At 43.8% G+C, this 26,575-nt stretch overlaps 1 protein-coding gene across 2 annotated transcripts in view; it reads left to right on the forward strand.

Annotated features, from left to right (window-relative positions):
• The window catches only part of dennd4c (DENN/MADD domain containing 4C), a 228,185-nt gene that overhangs the window by 19,399 nt on the left and 182,211 nt on the right, over nucleotides 1–26,575 (forward strand). The window lies entirely within an intron of this gene.

Raw genomic sequence — 26,575 nt, forward strand, 5'->3', positions numbered from 1 at the left:
AGTATCCTTTTGCAGTCTTGGAGAGGTTCGGGTTGGCGTCCCAGTTTGGCTGGGCAACGACTGCTGGAGAAGGCCTCGACAAGAAGTTGTGTTTCTTACCAATACCATAAGCTTGGGATACTTCCAATTGAATAGGGGAACGAAGCAGGGGTGCCTTATGTTTTCCGCACCCACCCTCCCGTTGCCGATTGAGCCTTTGGCCATCGCCTTGAAGGCTTCAGATACGTGGAGAGAGATAGTGAGGGGAGGGTGGAGTTTGATGTTCCTGTGCCCTGACTGTCTTTTACTTTGTGATGGATGATCCCCACCATGGGTGATATCATGGAGCTGCTGAACCGCTTTGGATCTTTTTCAGGATGCAAGCTAAATTTGGGGGTGCGTGGGGGGGCTTATTTTCAGTAAACGCCTAGGGGAGGGCAGTTAATCTTGGGATGCTACCTTTTCATATGGCTGGTAGATATTTGTGGGTCCAAGTAGCTCGGAATTGCGCTCGTCTCTGTAAACTGAGCTATATTAACTTGGTAGGTCAGGTCAAGACTGATCTGTAAAGGTGGGATAATCTTTCCCTCCCTTTGGCAGGCAGGATCTAGTCAATTAGGATGAGCATTTTCCGTTATTTCTCCCTAAATGCTTTTTTGAGGGAGTTGAAAAGTTGATTACATTCTTTGTATAGGTGGGCAAGATCCAGAGGATTCATGGGGCATTCCTTCAATGGAATAGATAGTTTGGGGGCTTGGCATTGCCAAACTTGATATTTCACTATTGTGCTGCTAATGCAGAGAAGGTGTTGGGTTGGTGCAGTGACCTGGGAGCTGCGTGAGTGCCGATGGATGCAAAATTGTGCAGAGGGTCTGGTCTGAGGTCCTCAGCGATGGTCTCGTTCTCACCGACAGATATTCAGCAAATCTGATGATTGTTTCCACTTGTGGGGGGGGGGGGGGGGGGGGAGAAAAAGGGGCTGGAGAGCAGGGGCGGCTTGCCAGTCTGGAGGAACTGTCCAAGAAGTTTGGGCCCTCGGAATCAGACTTATTGATGTATTTTTCTGACATTCCCGTGATGCTGCCAACGTCTCTAATGGAGGGTTCTTTACACTCAGAGTCCGAGAAAGGGAGTTCTTCCAGTCTTTATGGACGGATTATGTTGGAGGATCCGTGTCGGTGGAGGGGGTTAAACCTAGGTTGAGGAGTTGGGGTCCGTATGAGATCATAAGGTGTGGAATGAGGCTCTGCGCAGGGTGAACTCCACGTCCTCATTCACAAAGTTTGGTTTAATCCTGACTAAGTCCTGAATGAGTCGTCTCCTTTACAGGGGTGGAAGGCAAGTGCGAGTGCTGCTCAAGAGGTCTGGCGAACCATGCACACATACCATGTCAGCGATTCTGAAAATTGAGCTGGAGCTCTGTCCCTTATTGGCTGCGGACGGGCATGGGGGCTGATGGCCTGGCCATCGCCTCGACGATTCCCGTAGGCGAGTACTGCTGGGGTGGAGGTCTACTTCTCTGCCCAGTGCCTCCATGTGGCAGGGAGATCTTGGGTAATTCCTATACCTTGAGAGTCAAGTACACCGAGGTACAACTGAGATTTACTGAGGATGGCAGCCTTTTATTTATTTCAAGGACTTGGCCACTGTTAGTTGCTGAGGGGGATGGAAATGAGTTGTGCGAGGGGTTTTCGGGTTTGTACTTGTTTTATTCAGTGTTATATAACATGCTACATTTGAGTAAAATTTTTATATTAAAATCACATTAGTTTTTTGCTATCCCTTTGTTGTATTTCATTTCAAAATCTGTCTAGATGGCTTGCTTCAGTGTTTTTCTCCTGCCGTTTAAGTCAAAGCAACATAAGTGGACTTAAGTTTTCTTTCTATCAATGCTTTTGCCTCCAAGCATATTTTCCCCATGGTATAAGGTATAGATGTTATGTCACAATTCACCAGACCAAAAAAATTTGACAAATTGCTCCAGAACTAAATCCTGCAAAACTTTAAATAACTCGTGTAGAATATGAAAAATGCATATTTGTTTTTAAAATACTTAACACAAAGATTTTTTTATGTTTTGAAGTGTTTGGTACTTAATTTGCCCTTTACAGCAACACGGGAGAAATCATTTTACGAGTGAAATTCATGAAGTTAAGCTGTGCGTATTGTTGAGTTATAAAATCTGTTGTAAACTAGCAGCTTTAATTTGCTGAGTGTTTATCTTTACTTTCCAGCTGAGAAAGGTGGTTTTTGAGGCTGCATGCCACAGTTGCAGTAATTAGGAAAGAGCAGAGCAACCCGAGTGAAATGCAACTGCACAGTTAAATTTACAAGCAGTGGTTTGAAAGCCTTGGAGCTTAAATATTGAGTCTGTTAAGTGCAGATTTTCACTTTAATCTTAAGCAATTTGATTCCAAAACTGTCAATATGGACTTCATTTGGCTAACTTGTTTGTGTAAATCCTTGCATCGTGTGTCCCACCCTGCTCTGCAAGCTTCTTAACCCAAGTTATTCAGTATGCTCTTGTGTTGACTTAGCTTTCCTCTCTCTGAAATCTATTTGCAGAACTGTCTGCCGTTATGACATTGCACTTGGTACTTTCTCAGACAAGGATGGGTATTTTCTCAAACAAGGATGAGCCAGAGTACAGGAGGGAGATAAGAGAGCCTAGTGGCATGGTACAATGACGACAATCTCTCCCTCAATGTCAGCAAAATTTAGGAGCTGGTCGTTGACTTCAAGAATCTGTCATGTTCCTTGCACGTGTGGTGTGAATGTTACTTGACACGTAGCAGATCAAGACTGAATGTTATCCAGGTCTTACTGCTGCTTGTGGATGTATCTGAGGAGTTGTGAATGGTACTGAGCATTGAAATCATCAGAAAACAATCCCATTTCAGACTTTATGATGGAGGGAAGGTCATTGATGAAGCAGCTAAAGTTGGTGAACCTCCGACTCTACCTGAGGAACTCGGCAGTGATGCCCTGGAACTGATATGATTGCCGTGCAAGAGCCGTAACCATTTGTGTTTGTGCTAGATATATGAACCCAACCAGTTTAGAGCTTTCCCCCTGATTCTCGCTGACTTCAATTTTGCCAGTACTCCTTGATGCTGCACTTGGATCAAATGTTGTCTTGATGTCAAGCGCAGTCACACTCAATTCGCCTCTGGATTTCCGCTTTCTTTTTTTTGTCCATGATTGGATCACAGATCTCATGAGATCCTCCTGGTGAAACTAAAACTGAGCAACTGTGAGCAGATTATTGCTGACTAAGTGCTGCTTAATAGCAGTGCTGATTACATTCATTATTGATGGGGTGGTAATTGATCAGGTTGGAGTTGTTCTGATTTTCGATGGACAGGAAATATCCAAACAATTTTGCACATGTCAAATAGAAGCCAGTATTATGGGTACAGTAGAACGGCGTGGCTAGTTCTGGAGCACGAGTCTTTGGTGCTGTTGTTTTGAGATAATGTACATGATTGCTTTATTAATGCTAAATACAAGATCTGAGTTTTTGGTTGCCACTGGCAGGAATTACAATATCTGGTAGAATAGGCGAATGATTAGATTGGTAATAGGGATCAGTAAACATATGTTGGGAATGTTGACTTGCTTGAGGTGACAACTAGATTAAGATTTCAGTTTAACTTCTGCAGTCTTTATCCCACAGTTTGAATAATCCGAGTGATGTTTTTTTTTGCACATTTGTAGTTTTTGGCTTTCTGAAAAACTTGTGATTCTGCAGTGAGATGTTAAGTCTGTGCAAGCCATTTCTTAGACAGCAATTGGGTTGTATACAGCTTTCTTTAGTCATTTGACATGTGAGCATCATTGGCCAGGCCAGAATTTGTTGCCCATCAGTGATTGCCCTCAAACTGAGTAGCTTGCTGTGTCATTTCTAAGGGCATTTAAGAATCAATCACATGTTGTGGGTCTGTAATCACATGTAGGTCAGACCAGGTAAGGATGTCCTTCCTTAAGGAACATCTGTGAATTGTGTGATTATTACGACAATTGATAGTTTTATGGGCGCTATTGCTGAGATAAGCTTTCAACTCCAGATTATATTTGTTGAATTTAAATTCCACTGGCTGCCATGGTGGGATCCCTGTACCCAGCACATTTAGCCTGGGCTTCTGAATTGCTCAAGTCACTCAACTCACTTCACCATCTCCCCTTGAATATTTAAGGGTATTAATGTAATATGGTCTAAACTATTTAACTTCGATTCATCTTAGCTACTTATGAATAGAAAATGTCGATAGAAGATTATTTTTTTGTCCTGTACATGAAATCCTTGACGCAAAAAGAGCACAAATTTAACACTCAATTTAACAAATGGTCTGATGTACCTCCATTCTAAATAGAAAAAACATGGTAGTGATTTGTAGCCCCAGTGAGTTGCATCCCTTGCTGTTAGTTTGAACTGTGCTGATGGTGAAATTGAAAGTGCTTTGGCCACCCTGACCTGCTTTGTTTCTCTGCTTGGCTTATCGCCACTTGAATTCCAGCATGAGCAACTGGATATTTCCATCACTTGTAGGGGTAAGCTGACGAGAGCGAGAACACAAGCACATTACAACATGCTTAAAACTTAAGAGTGGGGGAGGCAAGTAACACAAAGTTAAGCTGTTGGTTTCCAAATGATTCTTTTTCCTTTTAAACAAGCACTTGATTAGTTGTGTGAAGTTATTTGTTGGGATGAAAAACCTGGGTACAAGTTTTTCTCATTGGAAATGCTAAATGTGTGAATGCTTCTCTGTGATAATTGATGTCAAATCTTTTCATTTCTGTGGATTGGTCTCTTCAGTGTTTATTTAGCCATGAAGCTGGGAAATCAGTGGAGTGACAAAGACACTTGTATTGCTTTATTTAGTATTTTATTTCTCCATTGAATCATGCTGCTGAATATCTTCATGTAAGTACAGTTCAGCCCAGATCATCTTTAAGACACACCTGGTCTCCACAGACCCAAATTGAAGACCCAAATTATTATGGCATGCTTGCATTCTCCAAACCACTTCAGATGAGAAGAAAGCATTGAGCCCCCAGATATGTCTTTGTTTGTTTTGTGAATTCACATTTCAATGGGAATTTTGTCCTTTATTTTGGGGAAAAAAAACAGATTTTCTAACCATTCCAAAGCTGTTAACATTTCAATATGGTATCAGTCAATACTCTTATTTGGTAGCACCCTTGCTTGAAGATGCAAAATTTGTGGGTCAGGGCAAGTGCTCAAAAATTAAGGCTGATATTCCGGTGAAGTGCTGTGAGTACTGCACTATTGGAGATACCATCTTTTTTTAAAGCAAGCTACAATCTGCTGACTGGGATAAATCAAAGATCCTGCAGCACTATTTTAAAGGGTTCTGGGGATTTGTCTCTGGTGACCTGGCCAATATTTATCCGTCAACATCAAAAAAAGCTTATCTGGTTATCACATTGCTTCATGCCTTTATGGACCTGACACTGTTATCTCATATTGAGGCCATTGACCAGAAGGATCAAAGATTGGAAACAAATTTGTTGACTTGGCATGGAGTGCACACAATGGTGCGCAGACTTGCTGCTGAAACTCTCCAAAATCATCTGTGTGAAAACTCTTAACTAATCAACTCCATGATCAACAAATGATGGTCGTGTGCATCTGAGATCAAATCAGCTGCCCATGGATAACCAACAATGCCTTCCATCAGGATCAGTCGTCATACAGGCTGAAGCTGTTGCATGGATTCTTAAACATGGCTTTGAGCTATAACTGCTTCCTTAGCCATACGAATAATAGAAATAAATCACATTGTTTGCATGCTGTGAACTTAGTGCTCCCATGTCCTGCAACAGTGAAAGGACTTTGATGTTGTCATGAAAGGCAAAAGGCGCTATCCTACTGGCAATTCTTAGAGCTATACTCAAACCAAATGACCAAGTAGTGTGCTAATAACTACCCGATTCATTTTTAATACATTTTCATAAGATATGTCACAATATATCACAATATATCTATGATGTAAAATCACTTGGGTTGGTCGTAACTATTCATGAAATGAAGACAACTTGTGACATATCCAGTAAATCATTATATCCCATGTCTTTTGACAATCTTTTTGTACCAAGTAAATTTTAATGGACTGGTACAAAATCTTTTTTCTATCTCCCTGGCCTCCTATAATTTTCTTTCATATGTACGTGGGGGCAAATTCTAATACAAACTGAGGTGGTATTATAATCAATCAAATATGTGAAATATTTGAATATTTATATTTTCTTATGGCTTAATTGGGATTGAGATGTGTAGCATGCATATATCTAATGCATTGAAAAATGCCAAGTTCTTCTGAATACCCAATAATATTGTGGAGTGAGGTGTTTTAAAAATGGAGAGGATGCTGCGTTACGTTTGTTTAAAAAAACACATTTTTTTGCAAAAGTGTTACCTGCTGTGGAATTGTACTTGCCTGTGATCAATAATAAAAATGGTTTCGAAACTGGTCGCAAGATCTTCCTGCTCTTATCAACAATATATATCCTCCTTGATTTGCTAACCACATTATTTGTCTCTTTGAAATCTTCTTCCGTTCTTGAACTATGTATCTTGCATAACTGCCAAGAGCGTCAGTGTAATCTTAATTAACTCAATAAGGTTAGTCAGCTTTTTTAAAAACTAGAGTGCTGTCTTCACCACTGTCTTTTAACAGTTTGAGCATAGGTACTTGGATGTTGCAGGCTGCACAATCCTTTCAGTAAGAGGGCTAAGTAAATTGCATTACTGTCAAAAGGCCTGAAGCCAGCACATAACAGTTTTTCTTCCTGCTCCATGCGGTCACCCTACAAGGTTCCTGATTTCATGTTGCTTCATGTACATGCAAACTCCTGAGTTACATTTTCACAGACAGACTCGTAATATTCAGTTTTATGACATCATATAATTTATAGTGCAGAAGGTAGCCATTCGGCCTATTTTGTCTACACCGGCTCCTGAAAGAGGACTGCGGGCTATATGACTTGACGTGATCAAAGCTAGTCGGGTAAAGCCAGAAAGGGTTTGAAAACGAGGCTTTCTTAATTGGGAGCCAATTTCCAAAAGTGAGCATAGTCATGATGAATGAACAGGACGTGGTGCAAGTTTGGCATTTAAGGCAGCAAAGCTTTAGATTAGCCAAGTTTGAGGAAAAGAGGTTGGAAGCCATGTCAGAAGTGCGCTGGAATAGCCAAGTCTGGAGGGAACAGGCAAGGCTGAGGCAGGAGCAGAGTTGTATGATATCATGGAGGTGGAAATGGGCAGTCTAGGTGGTGATGCAAATGTGGTGGGAAGCTTTCCACTGGAAGCTTTCCTCTGGATCAAATATGGCACCAAGCTTGAATAATTTGTTTTAGCCTCTCTGGGATTGAGTGGAGCTTTTGGAAGAGTCTGAAGACGAAGTTTCAGTCTTCACAATTCTTGATGAGAGAAAATGTGACCTCATCCAGTACCTGATATTGGGCAAACAGTCTCATACTTTGAAGCCGGTGCAGGGCTCAAATGAGGTGGTGGTGAGTTAGAACTTGGTAATGTTGGTGTGGGCAGCATGTGGATAAGAAATGGGGGAAATGGATAGATTCTTGGAAGACCATCAGAAGTACCTGTGCAGGAGTGGGGAAGCCAGGCAGGCACAGTTCAATCCTGCTTGATGATGGGGAGGCATCGAAACATTGCAAACAGTCATCCGTCTCCAAGATTACACAAATCTTAGGACAGAGGAATACTTTACCTTCATTATGGCCATATATGAAGTCGTTTGTGAATTTGGTAAGCGTTGTACAGTAACAGGGTAGAAATTGATTTGAAGCAATGCTGCTGTTTATAATCAAGTGAGGTGGGGGTTGAGTGGTTCCTCTTATTCTCGCTCCGTTTGACTATAACAGGGTTTTTGTGAAAAAGATGTACTTGACAATTCAGTGATTGTTCTACTGGTAATTCACTAGTTCTTTTACGATCACAATCAGACTGGTTTTCTTGGAGTTAGCTTTGTTGTACTTAACCCAATCAAAGTAGATTCTGAGGTGTGTTCCCACAAATATCTTGAGTGGGGAAAGATAGATTAGTTTCCAGGAAAATTAATTAGTGTCCAGGAAAATGGGGGCATATATGGTCCATTTGTTTGGCGGCTTTGTTGACTTGAGGATGAATTAGACGGACCTGTATATGTTGCAGATGTGATTTTAAAATGTAGCCAGTTGATTCGGCTGGCTTTCTGGAGACAGCACACTATATGGGTTTGATTTTCTTTAAAAAGTGTCTGTCTGCAGCAGGGGCATCCCCGAGTGGGCACATTCAGCAAATCAGTGTGGAAGTTTGCAAGCTAGGTTGGCGAGAGAATGAGGAACATAGAACATACAGTGCAGAAGGAGGCCATTCGGCCCATCGAGTCTGCACCAACCCACTTAAGCCCTCACTTCTACCCTATCCCCATAACCCAATAACCCCGTTGAACCTTTTTGGTCACTAAGGGCAATTTACCATGGCTAATCCACCTAACCTGCACATCTTTGGACCGTGGGAGTTACCGGCACCCGGAGGAAACCCACGCAGACACTGGGAGAAGGTGCAGACTCCGCACAGACAGTGACCCAAGCCGGGAATCGAACCTGGGACCCTGGCGCTGTGAAGCCAGTGCTAACCACTATGCTACTGTGCTGCCCAAAGGAGGGACCCCATTTCTCAGCTACTTGTCCTCCTACTGTGGAGAAAGCAGAAATTTAAAAACCTAAAAGGTGGGTCTGTCACATACAACAGTGATTCAAACAAGGCTGTTTGTTAACTAGTGCAACTTAATTCATGGCTGGCAACCCACTTCCTCAGCTAGGATTAAGCTCCGGTGCCTGCCTTGATGCCTCAAGGGTCAGGATATACGGTTCACCTGCATTGCATTGTCCTTGATGGGTTTCTGCTGACATGGTTTCTCCACCTCAGTAGGTTGGAAGGTTCAAGGTACAGGACGAATTGGGTAGTCATCTTTGGGACACTTGCTTTTTCTGATGTATATTAATCTCAATCTTGATGTGCAGGGACAATTTCAAAGTTTGCAGATGACATAAAGCTTGAAGTATTGTAAGCTGTGAAGAGGACAATGCAGAACTTCAAAAGGACATGGGCAAGTTGCTGGAGTAAACAGACAAGTGGCAGATGATGTTCAATGCAGAAAAGTGTGAGGTGATGCAATTTGGCAGGAAGAATGTGGAGAGACAAAACATGGAGTAAAATTCAAAGGGGTGCAGGAGCAGAGGGATTCTGGATGTATAAGTGCATAAATTATTGATGGTGGCAGGACAGGTGGAGCGAGCAGTTAATAAAGCAATAGTATTCTGGGCTTTGTTCATAGCAGCATCGAGTACAAGAGCAAGGAGGTTATGCCGAACTTGTGCAAAATGTTAGTTAGACCTCAGCTGGAGCACTGCAAGATTCTGGTTGCCACACGGTAGGAAGTTTGTGACTGCATTGGGGCAAATGCAGAGAGGTTTACACGAATGGTTCTGGGATGAGAAACTTCAATTATGAGGATAGATTGGAGAAGTTCTCCCCGTGTCTGCATGGGTTTCCTCCGGGTGCTCCGGTTTCCTCCCACAGTCCAAAGACATGCAGGTTAGGTGGATTGGCCGTGCTAAATTGCCCTAGTGTCCAAAAAGGTTAGGAGGGGTTACGGGGATAGGGTGGAAGAGAGAGTCTATGTGGGTCGGTGCAGACTCGATGGGCAGAATGGCCTCCTTCTGCACTACGTTCTAAAAGTTGGGACTGTTCTCCTTGGAGAGCAGAAGGCTAACAGAAATTCTATAGAGGTGTTCAAAATGAGATGCTCTGGACAGAGTAAGTGGGGAGAAATTGTGACCAATCGTAAAAAGGTTCAAGAACAAGAGGGCACAGATTTAGTGATTTGCAATGGAAGCAAATGTGATGAGAGAAAAAACTTCTTTGCATGTGTGGTCTGGAGTACAGTGGAGGCAGTTTCAATCGAGGTATTCAGCAGGGGATCAGATGATTACTTCAGTCATAATATACATCCAGGTATATGGTGCACAAACAGGCAGTGATTGACGCACAGGATGACCAGTGAACACACAGAACACAGCAGCCAATCACCAGACAGGACACGGCCACAATAAAGCCAGAGGGCACTAGTTTTCACGTGCTCTTGGGATCCAGCCTCTGAGACAGTCAGAGCTCGTGAGCAGCAACTAAAACAAACACAATGTGATAGTAAGATAGTCTGGTCAGGTTAGCCTCAGGTCTCCAGTCAAGTCAGCATAGTGTCAACCCACGGTTCAAGGATGTATGATAGTTAAGAGTTCAATAAAATCGAGTTGCATTTCTTCAAGTGTTGGAAGCCTGTCTCTCTCACCACTGCAGTGAACTCAGTCCTTGCAGACCCAGCTTACTCAACGCATCAACTTCAAGTAATGTGTAGATGTATGGGGAAAAGGCAAGCTTTGAGAGCTGGTGCACTCACTAAAGGCGGCCTCCTGCACTGTAACAATTCTTGGAAGTCACCTTTAGTCACTGTTTTAAAAAAATTCAGTTTTGATTTCCAGTCAGTCGATTAAAAAAAAAACATTATTTGACATGTTGTGACGCTGGGTTTGCTATTGCCGTTTGCACAGACAGCATTAGACCATGTGGAACCTTGAGTCCTTGTTTTTGGCTACTTTTAGACATCACATTCTATTTATCCTGCTTCCTTAGCTTGGTAGTAATAGAGGCTGACCCTAGGGCAGCACGGTGGCACAGTGGTTAGTACAGCTGCCTCATAGTGCCAAGGACCGGGTTCAATCCCAGTCCTGGATTATTGTCTGTGTGGAGTTTGCGCATTCGCCCTGTGTCTGTGTGGGTCTCACCCCCACAATCCAAAGATGTGCAGGGTAGGTGAATTGGCAAGCTAAATTCCCCTTCGTTGGAAAAAAGAATTGGGTACTGTTAAAAACATTTAAAAACAAAAAAAAAGTAATGCTCAACCTTGAGCTGAGTTCTTTTGACATGTTTCTGCACCCTGCATTGGAATTGAGGATGTTTAGTGGAACCTTACCTTTTGGTTAGTGATTGCCGCTTCTCCACCCTAACCTAAATAAAAGTAGTGTTCATCAAGTATGTCATCAAGCCAATGGTGGGTTTTCATCTCTAGACTTTTAGTTTTCAAATTTCTCCTTCACTGCACATCATATTAGAAAATCCACTCGAGGGAAATTGGTTCACTAACAAACCAGTTAATCTGCCAACGCTCACTGAAAATCTGTTTGAATGATTGCTTCCACCATGCATTTCCTGTTGTTCTTCTGCAATTGGAATAGCAGAGATGGAAAGATATAACCAAAAGTGAGGAAACTAAAACTTCTACAGCAAAAGTTTGTAAAAAAGAATCTTGTGATTCAGAAAATTATTAAAGTTCCCCATCCCCCACCCATGGAGTTTCAATTTGCTTAACTTTCTTTGTTCTGAATAAGGTTTAAAACATTGATTTAAAATATTAAATGTAATTTTAATTTTTTCTGGTAACTTTCTTGGCATTTTACTTGAAGCCCTTCAGACTCTCCAAATCCTGGGCTCGGACTTAATAATTTTGCTTTGTTGCTAAATGTGCTTTACACTTAATTGCACTGTTTTATAACCTTGCTCTAGAGTCGCCAGGTATCTTTATGATACCACCACAAGGTTCAAGTTCAAGTGCTGATCAATAACTCAATACACCAGTTAGTAAGGTTCAAATCAAAACACATTTATTATATACACAGTCAATCGCTACTCATGCATAAAATACTACTCACTAGACTATCACTAACACTAATAGGCCAATACTTAGCTTTGGAAACTGGCCCACCAGGTCAAGGGAACAAATGGCCTTTCGTTCGCTTCTGAGTCTGCAGGCTTCCAGCTGGTATGGACTAAGGGTTAGGAACGCCTATCTCGGAGCGTGCGTTGACTGGACACTTACTTGGTTGGTGCAGTTGCTAGGCAGGTCATGGTCAAGAGTTGTTTCGAGCTGCTGAGAGACCCTGCCAAGAAGGACGAATTGAACTTGAGGACTCTACTTTATAGTCCCCAGGGGCTTCGCGCCCTTTTGGGCGGACCCCGTATCTGGTTCCAAGTGATTGGACTGAGTTCTGATCACTTGGATCGATTTCTCCAATACTGGAGCTGTTTCCTGATCGCTGGGCGGTTCCTAAGTGTCCATTGGCCTCCCTTTGTTTTGGCTCCCGCTGGCGCCGAGGAGTCTGGCTTGGCTTTGATTATCTTAACTGTTTCAATTGTTCGCGGGGATCGCTCATCAATATGTAGATGGTCGTCAGTTTCAGTGCTGCCTGGGTTTCTGCAAGTTCTAATATACAGGAAATTTTGCACCTGCTTGTTTTCCTGCGTTTGGCCACTTCTCCCTGCATTCTTAGCGGATCTCCATTTTAAAGTCGGGAAGTGGCCAACCCAGGTGGCTACAGCTTCAGATTCAGGATGGTGGCAACTTCGTGAAGGACTTGGAGATGGTCTTACTCGTGTGCATCTGTTAGGTGGTAGAGGTTGCAAGTTTGGAAGGTGCTGTCGAAGGAACTTTGGTGAATTGCTGCAGTGCATCTTGTAGGTGATGCACACTGCTGCCACTGTGCGTTGGTGGTGCATTCAAGTGGGTTGCTTTATCTTGAATGTTAGAGCTGCACCCATCCAGGCAAGTGGAGAGCATTTCATCATGTGCATAATTTCCTTTTGATCAGGGGAACAAGCTTTGAGGAGTCTGGAGTTGAGTTACTCACCACAATTTCCAGTCTCTGAGCTATTCCTGCAGTCAGTGTTTATGTGGCTGTTCACTTACCAGTTCCCTTTGTGGTAAATGGTAACCCCCAAGGTGATGGTGGAGGATTGAGCGATAGGTGGCGGATTGAGAGATCGTAATATCGTTAACTGTTAAGGAAGATGGTCAGACTCTCTCTTGTTGGAGATGGCTATTACCCAGCCCTTGGATGGCGCAGATGTTACTTGCCACTTGTCGGCTGAAACCTGAATGTTTTCCACATGTTTCTGCATATGGGTACTGACTGCTTCAGTATCTAATGAGTTGCAAATGGGACTGAACACTGCACTCGTAAGTGAACGGGCCCACACCCCTGATATTTTGGCGGGTAGTTTATTGAATGAAGGTGGTTAGGCCCAGGATGTTTGCTTGAGGAATGCCTGCATGGTGTTGTGTTGAGATGCTTGTCCAACAGCAAACTCAACAACCTTTTCTTCTTGTTATGACTAGAACCATTGGAGAATGTCACTGCAAAAACAGCTTTGATGTCACCCCCATCTCCTGAAATTTAGCTCCTTTGTCCATGTTTGGACTAAGTCTGGAATGAGGTCTGGAGCTAAGTGGCCATGGCGGTACTGAAACTGAACATCAGTGTGCAGGTTGTTGTTGAGCAAGTGCTGCTCATTAGCACTATTGATGCCCTGCACCACTTTTTAAACATAAACTTAGAGTACCCAATTCATTTTTTTCTAATTGAGGGGCAATTAAGTGTGGCCAATCCACCTACCCTGCACATTTTTGGTTGTGGAGGCGAAACACACGCAAACATGGGGAGAATGTGCAAACTCCACACGGACAGTTATCCAGAGCCGGGGTTGAAGCTGGCACCTCGGTGCTGTGAGACAGCACTGCTAACCACTGCACCACCATGCTGCCTCCCTGCACCACTTTGCTGCTGATCAACAGTATCAACAGATTGAGTTATTAATGGCTGAATTGAATATATCCTTTTTGTGGGCAGGAGATTTCTGGACTATGTTTTCCTTTGGGTGGATGACTGTGTTGTAACTGTACTGAAGAGCTTGACTTGGGGCGTGCCTGTTATGGAAACTTTCAAATATTTTCTATCTTCAATCCTTTTCCTTGAGGTAATGATTCATGCTGAGCTGTAATTCGATCCAGCTAGTGTTTTGTCAGAATTTGTCAAAATGGCCTCGTGTGCAATCCCAAAATTGTGGTGGTAGGAGTGAATCACAGGGCAGCCAAAACAAATTTAATTTGTGACATGAATAAATATGTATCTTTGGTGGAGTTGCTGGTTATATTCAAAGGTAGAAATTGTTGTGAATTATCTTTTGACCCAATGAGATCCTGAAATCCATTATTATGTCTACTTCATTTACTAGACTTGAATTAAATTGAATTAAATTTATTGTCACGTGTACCAGCATAGGACATGCACAGATCGTTCCATACATGAAAAAAATGTAGGACATGCATAGATACACAATGTAATATATAGGCACAGGCATCGGGTGAAGTTTAGTACTACTCAGTAGAGAAGATCTGTGAAGAGATCAGTTCAGTCCATAAGAGAGTCATTCAGGAGTCTGGTGATAGTGGGGTGGAAGCTGTTTTTGAACCTGTCAGTGCATGTTCTCAGACTTCAGACTTTTGTATCTCCTACTCGATGGAAGAAGTTAGAAGGGAGAATAACCTGGGTGGGAGGGGGTCTTTGATTATGCTGCCCACATTCCCAGGGCAGCAGGAGGTGTAGACAGTCACCTGAATGGGAGACGGATTTTCATGATGGACTGGGCTGTGTTTACGACTCTTTATAGTTTCCTATGGTCTTGGGCCGAGAAGATGCCATATGTGCTTTCTTGGCCGTAGTGTCATGTCGTGTGGGTGGGTGGGTAAGTACACAGCCTTGCAGGGCCCCGGCATTGAGGACTGTGGTGGAGGAGGTGTTATTGTTTATCCTTACTGACTGGTCCAAAGGTCAGGAAGTCAAGGATCCAGTTGCAGAGGGAGGAGCCAATTCCTAGGTCTTGGAGTTTTGATGAGCTTGGCTGGGATTATGGTGTTGAAGGCAGAGCTTCAGTCAATGAATAGGAGTCTGAGGTAGGAGTCTTGGTTGTCGCGATGCTCCAGGGATGAGCGTAGGGCCGGGAGATGGCACCCGCAATGGAACGGTTGAGGTGGTATGCAAATTGCAGTGGATCAAGGCTTTCTGGGAATATGGAGTTGATCTGCCTCATGACCAACCTCTTGAAGCACTTTATAATGAAAAATGTCAAGACCACAGGACGATAGTCGTTGAAGCGCGTTGCCTGGTTCTTCTTTGGCACTGGTATGATGGTGGCCTTCTTGAAACAGGTGGGAACTTCAGAATAGACTAGGGAGAGGCTGAAGATGTCCGCAAACACACCTGCACAGGATATGAGTGCACAACCAGGGACTCGGTCAGGACCTGTTGCTTTCAGAGGATTCAGTTTCAAGAAGGCTGATCTGACTTCTGATGCTGTGATGGTGGGTATGGGTGTGTCTGAGGCTGCTGGGGCAGTTGACAGTGGTTTGATGGTTTCCTGCTCAAAGATAGCAGAGAATGCATCCAGTTCATCGGGGAGGTGTGTGCTGCTGCTGCTGGAGATTCTACTCTGCTTTTCTTTGTAGCCTGTTATATTGTTTAAGCTTTGCCACAACCGACAAGAGTTTGTCGTTAGTCTCAGAGTTTAGCTTAGTCTGGTATTGTCTCTTGGCATCCCTGATGACTTTGCAGAGGTAATACCTGGATTTCTTGGACACCTGTCTTAAATGCCTCAGTCCTGGCCTTCAGTAAGGTGTGAATCTCCTGATTAAACCATAGATTCTGGATGGGGAACATACCTACTCCCTCCTTTGGCACACAGTCTTCCACAGACTTGCTGATAAAGTCTGTGATGGCGGTGGCATACTTGTTTAGGTTGGCCACTGAGTTCTTGAATATGGACCAATCCACTGACTCCAAGCAGTTGCGTCGGAGCTCATCTGCCTCAGACTAGCATTGCATGACCTTAACTGGGTTCTCCTGCTTGAGTTTCTGCTTGAATGCCAGGAGAAGGAGCACTGTCTTGCAGTCTGATTTTCCGAAGTGCAGTTTGGGGATGGATCGGTAGGCGCCCTTGATTGTGTGGCAGTGGTTGAGGATTTTCGCTTCCCTGGTGGCACAGGAGATGTGTTGGTGGAATTTTGCTCCTCTTATACTTAGAATTTGATTGGCTTTTGACCCAGTTATATTTGTGCTTTGCCACGGAGGGCAAAGTCTGAGAAATGTACAAAAGAACATGACCAATTGTACCATTGGTGTGTCGATTCCCAGTTGACTCAGTGTCTGATGTTCGGTGTCTCCACCAAACAGTTTAAAAGCAAAACAATAATGTTCATGCAAGTTGGCCTTAAAAGTTGTCTAGAAACTATCTTGTAAAACCTCTTAAATGTAAGTTTTTTGATTAGATTATGGAACAACCAATTCAGGAAATACATTTCCAGGGTAGGTTGCGCATGGCGTTTACTTTTCTAACTGGACATTGTGGCAATAATTCATTCCTTGCTGATTGTTGTTAAATACTTCTATTTCTTTGCTTTTAGCATCCACCACCGCCTTCCTGGACAATTGTATCGTTCACCTTATCCAGTCCCACAATGCTCCAATATTTGCCTGCCTCCAATTTTGGCCTCTTGCAGGTCCAAGATGTCAATCACTGCACCAGTGGGAGCTGTACCTTCAGCTGCTGAGGTCCTGAACTCTGGAAATCCCTCCCTAAACCTTCTGTGTCTACTCCCACACAACACTGGCTTTTTCAAACAAACTTGTGGTCGTCTGCGCTAATATCTTGCGTGGGTTCGGTGTTGAATCTTGCAAAGATTCCTATGAGGTGCCTTTGCACATGTTACAATGTCAACAATGCTGCATAAGTGCAAGTAGTTTTCGAACGGTCACTTAATGAGTGCAAAATGCAATAATATGAATTTGTTGCTGTATCCTTTGACTGTTGTCAAACATTTATCCTACGTAATGTTTGTATCTCCATGGCAATGTTAATAGATGTTTGAAGCCAAACCCAATGAAGTGTATAGCTGGTAAATGTTGATTTTAAATGAAATGTTATCAGATTTGGCACAGTGGTTAGCACTGCTGCCTCACAGCGCCAGGAACCTGGGTTCGATTCTAACCTTGGTTGACTGTCTGTGGAGTTTGTATATTCTCCCCGTGTCTGTTTGGGTTTCCAAGGTCGGGTGCTCTTTCAGAGGATCGGTGCAGACCCTGCGAAGGGCCTCTCTGTACACCACCACCATCTCCAATATCGGGCCCAGCTCCTACTCTCACTTAGCTTTCACCCGTTCCACTGAGATCAGATCCTCCCCAAAATTTTCCCATATATACCAGACGTTCTACCCTCTTCCAACCCTGCACAGGATAAGATCCTCTTTGCTAAGGTTGATGGTGGTGACACCAGGAATGTCGGGAATGTTGGTGAAACAAATTTTGTACCTGGAGGTACTTAAAAGCATCTGAGCCTGACTTTATCTTTCAACTCCTCCAGGCTGGCAAACTGCCCCTCCAGGAATAAGCCACTGACTCTCTCCAGCCCTTTCCCCTTCCACCCCCCAAATGTGGCATCCAGTAGGAAATGCTATATAAGCGGTTCAATCCCTGAAAAGACGACCTGGATAAAAATGACAGAAAGACACTGAAGTAAAAACCAGAATTGAAATGAAATTAATGAAAATCGCTTATTGTCACAAGTAGGCTTCAGTGAAGTTACTGTGAAAAGCCCCTAGTCGCCACATTCCAAGGCCTGTTCAGGGAGGCTGGTACAGGAATTGCAAAAAGAATGTCTACCTTGAAGGATTGAACCCGGCCCACCAAGAACAATCTGAGGCTGTCCCTACTCTCTACGCTGGTATAATTCAAATTGTGGAGCTACGCCCAATCTGCCCCACCTGGACCCCCAAATATCAAAAGTTAATCCCAGCCATGTGGAAAGGCTGACACCCCAGACTGGTACCTGTCCCTGACATGTTGGCCAATAAATACTCACTCCTCTTTGACTTGTGTTCAGAGAAGGAGCCAAAGTTCTTCAATATACTCATTGTGCCTCCATCGGGCAGCATGGTAGCACAGTGGTTAGCACAGTTGCTTCACAGCTGCAGGGTTCCAGATTAGATTTCCGGCTTCTCCCTGTGTCTGCGTGGGTTTCCTCCCACAGTCCAAAGATGTGCAGGTTAGGTAGGTTGGGTAGGGTTACGGGGATAGAATGGAGGTATGGGCTTGGGTAGGGTGCTCTTCCCAAGGGCCGGTGCAGACCCGATGGGCTGAATGGCCTCCTGCACTGCAAATTCTATGATTATATAACTGGCCCCAGGTCCCTCATGTGTAGCAGAAGACCATTGCCATACAAGGACACCATGTTCCTCCCCACCCCTAACTGTCCCTCCCAACTTAGGTGAGACCCTCGGGGCAATAGCCAGCCAACCAATCGGCAATGCAGACAAGAGAGAAGACGCACAACACCTCTGTTTCATCCCCTTACACAACTGAAAATACCCCAAAGTCATAGTGTGGCATAAATGCTGGCAGAAGGAGCCTCTTGCAACAACTGCACCCACGACACAAACCCAGGACGCAACCAAAACCTCTCCAAAACTGCAGTGGTACCTGCATTTGACCCTATTGAATTATTTTTCTACATCTAACGGCGTGATTATCATTCCGGCCCAATCTCGGGGGCGAGAACACTTAAACAGTCGCTTTACATTGTAAAAACATAAAACATAGAATTTACAGTGCAGAAGGTGGCCATTCAGCCCATCGAGTGAAGCAGTTGTGCCAACCACTATGCTACCGTGCTGCCCATGTGCAGGAAGGATGTGAACACATCAGAAAGTGCAAAAGACTTAGAAGAATAGTTACCGGGATGAAAAACTTGTTACGAGGCTAGAATTGAGCGGTTGGGACTGTTCTCCTTGGAGTAAAAGCGGCTAAGAGAAGATTTGGTTGAGGTGTTCAAAATAATGAAGGGGCTGGACAGATAGGGAGAAACTGTTCCTGTTGGTAAAAGGGCACAAATTTATTTGATTGGATGACAACTTTCAGCCCTTAACAAATCCCATCTGGTCCTCCCCAACTACCTCGGGGAGATTGTGTTCCAACCTCAGCGCCAAGATCTTGACCAAAAATGTCAAAATTTCACATCTACAATGAGCAATGGAATCGGGCGATAGACCCACATTCTGTGGGACCCTTGTCCTTTTTCAGGAGAAGGGACTTGGATGACTGTCCAAGTATCTCGGAGAGAACCCCGTGCCAGAGAATCATTAATCATTAACGGAATCAGCTGATCTGCAAACTTGTAGAATTCCACGGAGAACCTATCCGGCCCTGGTGTCTTCCTAATGATGTTTGAAACTCCTCCTTGCTGCAGTTCCTCCTCCACTGTGGGAAACTCCAGACCCTCTTTAAACGTTCTGCCATTCCCTGCCCGTTCTCTGGTGGCTCCAACCCATAAAGCCTCTCATAAAAAGCTCAATATTCCGTTCATCTTGCACTGGGCGGAAACCAGCCTGCTCTCTGAATCCCTAACCTGGGCGATCTCCCCAGCAATAGCTTTCTGCCATAGCTGGTGTTCCAAGAAACCTCTGGCTTTCTCCCCATACTTGTAGACCACCCCCCTCAAATACCTCCACTGGCACACTGCCCTATCCGCTGACGGCAGATTAAACTGCATTTACAGCTTTTGCCTAGGTGTCAGTAGTTCCGGAGTTGGTTTACTCACATACTTGCGGTCCGCTTCCAAGATCTCATCTACAAGCTTCTGCTGCTGCTTCTTGGCCTACCTGTCCATGATGTTGGATACAATATTATCTCCCTCTAATCACACCTTTCAAGGTCTCCCTCGGAGCAGAGGGTGAGACCATTCCATTCTCTTGTACTCCACATAATCCCGCATGGCTCTAAACCGTACCACAGAACCCAATGTCTGACAAAAGCCCGACATCCAGCCTCCATCCCGAGCGCTGCACTGGGCCTACCTCCAACACTAGATCTACCAAATACAGAGCATGGTCAGAAATAACCACCGCCGAATATTCTGTCTTTTCCACCCCAGGGAGTAGAGTCCTACCCATAACAAATAAATCTATCCTAGAGTACACCATGTGCTGTGGAAGGGGAGGGAAGAATTGGAGATATATATAAATGTGGCTGGGGGAGCAGGGAGGCGAGCGGGTGGTGAAGATAGAGGAGAAATGGGAAGCGGAGTTGGGAGGGGAGATCAGTTGGAGAGTATGGAGTAAGGCACTGCGTAGGGTAAACGTGACCTCTCCTGTGCAAGGGTGAGCTTGATACAGTTTAAGGTGGTACACAGGGTGCATATGACTTGGGCCAGAATGAGTGGGTTCTTTCAGGGGGTAACAGATATGTGGGCGGGGGCCAGCGAATCATGCACTCATGTTTTGGGGTTCACGGTCTTGGCCAGGATAGTGGAGGGGTTGGAGGACCCTTTGGTGGCAATATTTAGGGTTTCAGAGAACTGGAGCTCAAGGAGAGGAGGAAGGCTGATGCTTTGGCCTTCGCCTCTCTGATTACACAATGGCGCATTTTACTGGAGTGGTGGTCGACGTCGCCTCCGGGGGTAGCAGCATGGTTGGGTGACCTGTATGACTTCCTGCGGTTAGAGAAGATAAAGTATGAGTTAAGGAGCTCTTCGGGGGTGTTTGAGGAAAGGTGGGGATGTTTGTGACCATGTTTGAGGGGCCATTCGTCTTGGGAGAGGGGGGCTGAAAGGGGGAAAATTTTGTACAGACTGTAGTCGATTGTTGGAAAGTATGTTTGCCCGAATGTTTATTCGCTGTAACTTGTTTTGATATGTTTGTAATAAAATACTTTATTTTTAAAAAAGTACCACCGACCAGCTAGCTCCTTTCCCCCACCCCAAACAAACAAACACCTGGACTCACCAAGACAGGCCCAATGAGCTGCATCCTCAACTCTCATTCACTAGCTACTTGTGCTTAGTACTTCTGCTTACTCGTGAGGTAGCCCCTGGGCCAACCTTCCCAAAAGTGCCCAAACCTTAAACTACTTGCCAAACTCTTTCCCCCTCCAAGTACCATATCAAACACTTCTTTTCGGAACAGGATATCCAGGAAAATACAAGAAGCTTGACACACTAATATAACATTCTCAACAACCCCATCCCGCCTTTCATATAAAAAGTCCCCATTGGCCCTCCTGACAAGTCCCAGTCGCTTCTTTTTAATGAAGGCCTGCTCAAACATTTCAAAGAAATGGTCTTTCGAGACCACCGTGACACTCGGTTGAGCTGGATACACAAGCCCGAATCGCACCCCTTTGTTTTACAGCAGCCCCCCCATCGCTTTTTTGAAGGCTGCACGCCTCTTGCTAGCTCAGCCCCAATGTCCTGGTAGATTTGCACTGTGTCAAAACTCTGTCAATATTCTGGTTCTTAACTGCTCACTCCAGGACCTGCTCCTTCCTCTGGAAGTTTTGAAAGCAGATCGTCACTGCTTGTGGTGGCTCATGCGGCCGTGACGTCTGCTGGAGTGCTCGATGAGCTCCATCCAACTCCAGAGGGCGGACTCCTCATTTTCTCTGCTGCCCCCCCCACCCCCCACCCAGCTGACAAAGCATCTCTGAGAAGTGCTCGGTTGGACTCGAGCCCTCCACTCTCTCCAGCCCCGCCATCCTGGGGTTCAGGCACCTCAACCTGTTCTCCAAGTCTTCAACTTTTGCTTTCAGGCCCTTGTTGCTTTCCGCCACAAGCAATATCAGCGAGATGAGCTGCCCATCATGCCACAACGAGGCCTCCATGCCCTTCAACATCTTGCCATGCTCTTTTACAGCCTCCTGAAGTTTTGCCTAGCTACCTTCAGATCGGGACCAATGCCATCTCAATAGTGGCTTCAAAAACGACTTCATCTCTTTGCCTTGCTGCTCAAACTGCCTGTTGATCTGCTTCTCAATGTTTTCTGGTTTCTGCGCCATCACCACAGCTAGAGTGTCTGCTGTGATGGGCGTGTCTAACATGGGCACGGCTGCCTCCACTATCTTCTCTTCAGATTCCCTCGCTGGGCTACCAGCCTAGATTTTCTTCCAGTGGGCTTTTTTTTTTGACTTGCGACATGATGCCATTGATTAACCGTTACCTAGTTCAGCCACCTGGATTTGAATGAAAAAATCCCCTGAGAAATGAGCAAAAGGGATCAAAATACTAAGTCCCTGGTGGGAGCCACCTTTCGTGCAATTGGCTCTCATATGACATCACTGGAAGTCCCATGATTCTAAATTAATAACACATTGAATCATTGTTTTAAACTGTACAAGTAAAATCTGATTTGGATCATGATGTCGGAATTGGAGATATTAATGTATAAGTTCACAACCATACTGGCTCCTCTTCCCACCAATGAGACTAGATTTATTTACTTAAACGTGAGTGGTCTACTTTATTGTTTACATTTTTCCAACATGACCTTTTTTTAAAAAAAGATTAAGTTGATAGGAAACCAGCTGATATGGGATGTATAGTATACTCACTATCCACTCGATCAACAAGCCTTTTTAAAAATTGTCTCAACTATTGTAAAACCCCTCTTATTTATGAAATAAAGTTCTGAAAGGTCCAATGAAGCAACCAAAAACCCCACACTGGCGATGTACCATCTGTGACTCATTTGAAAAATGAACTGTAACCCACAGGTATTTTCCAGGTGCTCTGGTTTCCTCAGAGACTTCTGGTGAACGCTGTTCAGCACTAGTCTCCACAAACGGGTCTGGGGCTGGTTTAGCACAGTGGACTAAATAGCTGGCTTGCAAAGCAGAACAATGCCTGCAACGTGGGTTCACCGAACATGTGCTGGAATGTGGCGACTAGGGGCTTTTCACACTAACTTAATTTGAAGCCTTGTGACAATAAGCGGTTAGTATTATTTCCCCCTCAGTCCAAAGATGTGCAGGTCAGGTGGGATTACGGGGATTGGACAGGGTCCACTTTGCATACTCGATGGGCTGAACTGTAGGGATTCTGTGGTAGCATTTACAGTATAGTTTTCCAGGGAAAATATCATCTATTAACTGATGAATACATCAAACTGACTTTTTTAAAGTAGCAGTTCAATGTTACCCTGCTTGTGACAATAATTATTTTTATTACTGGAATGGCCTGGGGGGTTTTCTGCTGCCTTTTGAAAATGAGTTTGGGTGTTGATGTGCATTTGTGTAGTACTGGAATCAATTGCGCAAACTGCAGTTAAATTAAGTCTCCTATTTTTGTGGCAACTGCTTGGCTTCATCCATCAAGGAACAACTCCAGCACTAATAATTACTTAAGGATTTGTGCTGAATGCATGTAAACAGAGTAATGTTGCAATTGGCAACATTTTGATCTTAAACCAGTTGGCAAATCAGCATGACCTTGTTGTTATGAGGTATCTGATTTGGTTCAAGCAAGGCATAATTCTGACAAATATCTAAACTCGTAAAAATTGCTGGAGGAAAACAGTTTCTACTTGCATTTTACTTTTCTATTGGCACAAAGTGACCTATTTGCACAATGATCCATTTAAATACATGCACTGTGATTCAATTAAATAATTTCATTAATGTTGAAAGACTTGAACATTACAAGCATCGTGTAGTTGCAAACCCATCGACTCCCTGAGTAGCAACATATAGAAAGTATGCACTTCAATTTAACTAGCTATTGGCCAACTCTAGCATCTGTCCTTGGACCAAATATATTTTTTATAAATATACATAATGTACATAAAAATAGATTTTGTAATATGAAGTCTATTGTTTAATAACTGAAATTGTCAGCTGCTTGGTTGTTGCAGCTGATTGAGACAGTAAACAGTTGAATCATGAAGTCCAGCAAAGTGTCGGTTAGCTAGTCCAGGTGAGTTATCTGATGTAGTTAGTGCAGCAAATAATGTTTGAACTTGACCTCTGCAGGCTTGGATCATGGAAGAGGTAAAAAGCCTCATTCCTGCTCATGATTGCTGTCCAGTTTTGGAACCAAAGACCTCTGTGGCCAGTTGTTGCATTCATCAAAATGTAGGGTGAATATGTGAAGCTTGTAGAATGGGGAAAAAGAAAAACAATAGGGTGTCTCAACCGTTTGTGTAAATCTCAACTCCCGATTATTTGTATGCAGCAGCATAATTTGTAAGTTTTATGCTTGGCAAGTTGTATCCTCTGGTTTGGAGATTTAATTGAGGTTTTACATGTTTGAAATCCTAGAAATGTTGTTTGCATTTTTTAAAAACCCGTTTGTTATTTGCCCCGGGGGATTACTTTAATAGAATTTTCATTAGTGTAGAAATGGTAAGCTACTCATGTCACAAATCAGTAAATTGTCTAATTTTACTGGATTTTTTAGTCACAGAAGCATATATCATGGGTTGATCAAGTGTATTGTTTCTTCGTTACCCAATGTTGCGATGATGCATGCATTTGTAGAAGTGCTAATTTTTAAACTTAGAATTTCAAAAAACAACATGAAATTAATGCTAGACACATTGTTATATCTCTCATGAGGATGTTACAATTTCTAAATACTAAATCTACCATTGACCACACTGTCTTGTTTTAAGGCAAATTTTAATAGGATTCCTGTTAATTCAGGGCCATTTTGCAAATGATTTGAAATTTTATTCTTTGCCTTTTGAAACTCTCAGCACACTCTCTCAAGTGTGAAACTGAATAAAGTACAAAAATCATTTATTGCTGTTCCTTGCACACTGAGCTGATATAGTTTTTGAATAACAGTTCTTCATTATTGCAATAAAAATGGCAGAAATTCTTTGATTAAAAGATAGGCCCGTGCAAGGTTGTGCAGTGCAACAGGAAGTGGCAAATTTTCACCCCACATGCTGTATTTCCTGGCATTTTAACTATTTACCCAGTTTTTGTCATTTTAATTAAAATTTTCAACATTTTAACCTTTTTACAAGTAAACACTACCCCAATGCCCCCCCACCACTTGATTGCAATTTAGAGGGGCCAATCCACCTAACCTGCACATCTTTGAGTTGTTGGGATGACACCCACACAGACACGCAGAGAATGTGCAATCTCCACCTAGATAGTGGCTCAGGGCCAGGATCGAACTTGGGTCCTCCGTGCCATGAGGCAGCAATGCTAGCCACTGCCACAGTGCTGCCCAGTGAGTAAAATTGCTGTAGACTGCACTTCTCAACCTTGCCCTTTACCTGAGGTGTGGTGACGCTCAAGTTAAATCACCACCAGTCAGCTTAAGAGGAGGGCAGCCTATGATCTTCTGGAGCAGTGGCAATATTTTATCAGATAAAATTAGCTAATTTCACTCAAATATCACAGTGCCCAGGACCATTACTTTTACTGATGCAAGATCGCGTGTCCAAGAGTAGATGTAGGCAGATCTCCTTACTCATTGAACATGGCAGTTAAGCAAAACATTTTGTCGGCATTTGTGGAAAGTTTTTACTTGAGAGTATTCCGCAAAAGAAATTTGCATGGGATTAATGCCAGTCTCATGTCAGACTTGCACCTCCCTTCTTGGGTCAGTTCTAGAACAACTCAGCTGAAAATTGTCAAAATTCAATGGAGCTCTCGATAAACAATTTTTCAGAAGCAGAGGGTGTTTAGGGGTTTGGATATTCTGATCCCTTCACCCAAGTTGACCTCTTAACTGTTCAGCAAGATCTTTTTGATTGTTCTTGAGATGACTCAAAGAATTCACTGATACCGTTATTTTCCCCACCCCATCTTTGCAGACCTTGTTAAGGTGTATTTTATTTGCCTGCTCAGCATTCACTTCATCGAGCTTCCACAGGAAATTAGTTTCTGTTTACTGACAGCACTGCCTGCAAATATTAGTATCTTTTTGCCCACCCCAAAATGAAGGTACTGCATGACCTAAATAGATCAAGAAAGCTGTGGGTCGTTTGCTAATCTGTTAGCTAATCTCAACTAGACCAACTACTAGATGCTGCAACTAATGGCTGGCAAAGGGGACACAGCCTGTGGTTCCCACTTTTGATTGCTATCCTTTGGAAGCATCAATGCACAGGTCTTTGGCTAGTGAAGAGACGAAGTAGGTACAGGAGTGGGCCATGCAATCCTTCAAGCCTGCTCTGCCATTCAGTAAGATTATGGCTGATCTGATTATAACCTCAACCTCACATTCCTTTTAGTTTTAGTATTGTTATTGCAATCAGTAATATGAAGGCTAAAACATCTGCTCCCGCACCCACCTTCAGCTCTGGCCAGTCCGACACTCCAAATATGTCTTCTTCTTGGGGACCAGGCTCCAGGTCCACATGTAAAGTCTTGCACCTGCATATACTTAAAGTTTATACCCTGCGCCAGCCCAAACTACTTGCTCGACGACTCCTCCAAACACTCAAATTGCCTTGCCAGAAAAAAATCCTTCATGTCCTTAATCCCTCTCTTCCCATCCCTGAAACCTTGCATCCATCCTCCCAGGTTCGAACCCATGACCAGCATCTCTTTACCCCACCCCAACCTAAAATGCTGTCTAAATTGCCTCAAGATTTAAAATGTGGTCACCACCAGACTATATACTTCCCTGGAGCCATCTGGAGCTGCGCCGTTGCCAGCGCCTGCAATCCTGACCCCCCTGCAACAGCCTTCTCACCCACATAGAACCCCTGACCCCGCTCAATTCCCAATAACCTTTTGTGAACCAATAATTCAGAGATAGCTTTGCCTTAAAATATTCAAAGATTCTGTTTCCTCTGCCTTTGAAGAAAGAGTTCAGATGACACACGACCCTCTGAGA

This window comes from Scyliorhinus canicula, chromosome 8 (genome assembly GCF_902713615.1).
Source record: "Scyliorhinus canicula chromosome 8, sScyCan1.1, whole genome shotgun sequence".
Classification (NCBI taxonomy): Eukaryota; Metazoa; Chordata; class Chondrichthyes; order Carcharhiniformes; family Scyliorhinidae; genus Scyliorhinus; species Scyliorhinus canicula.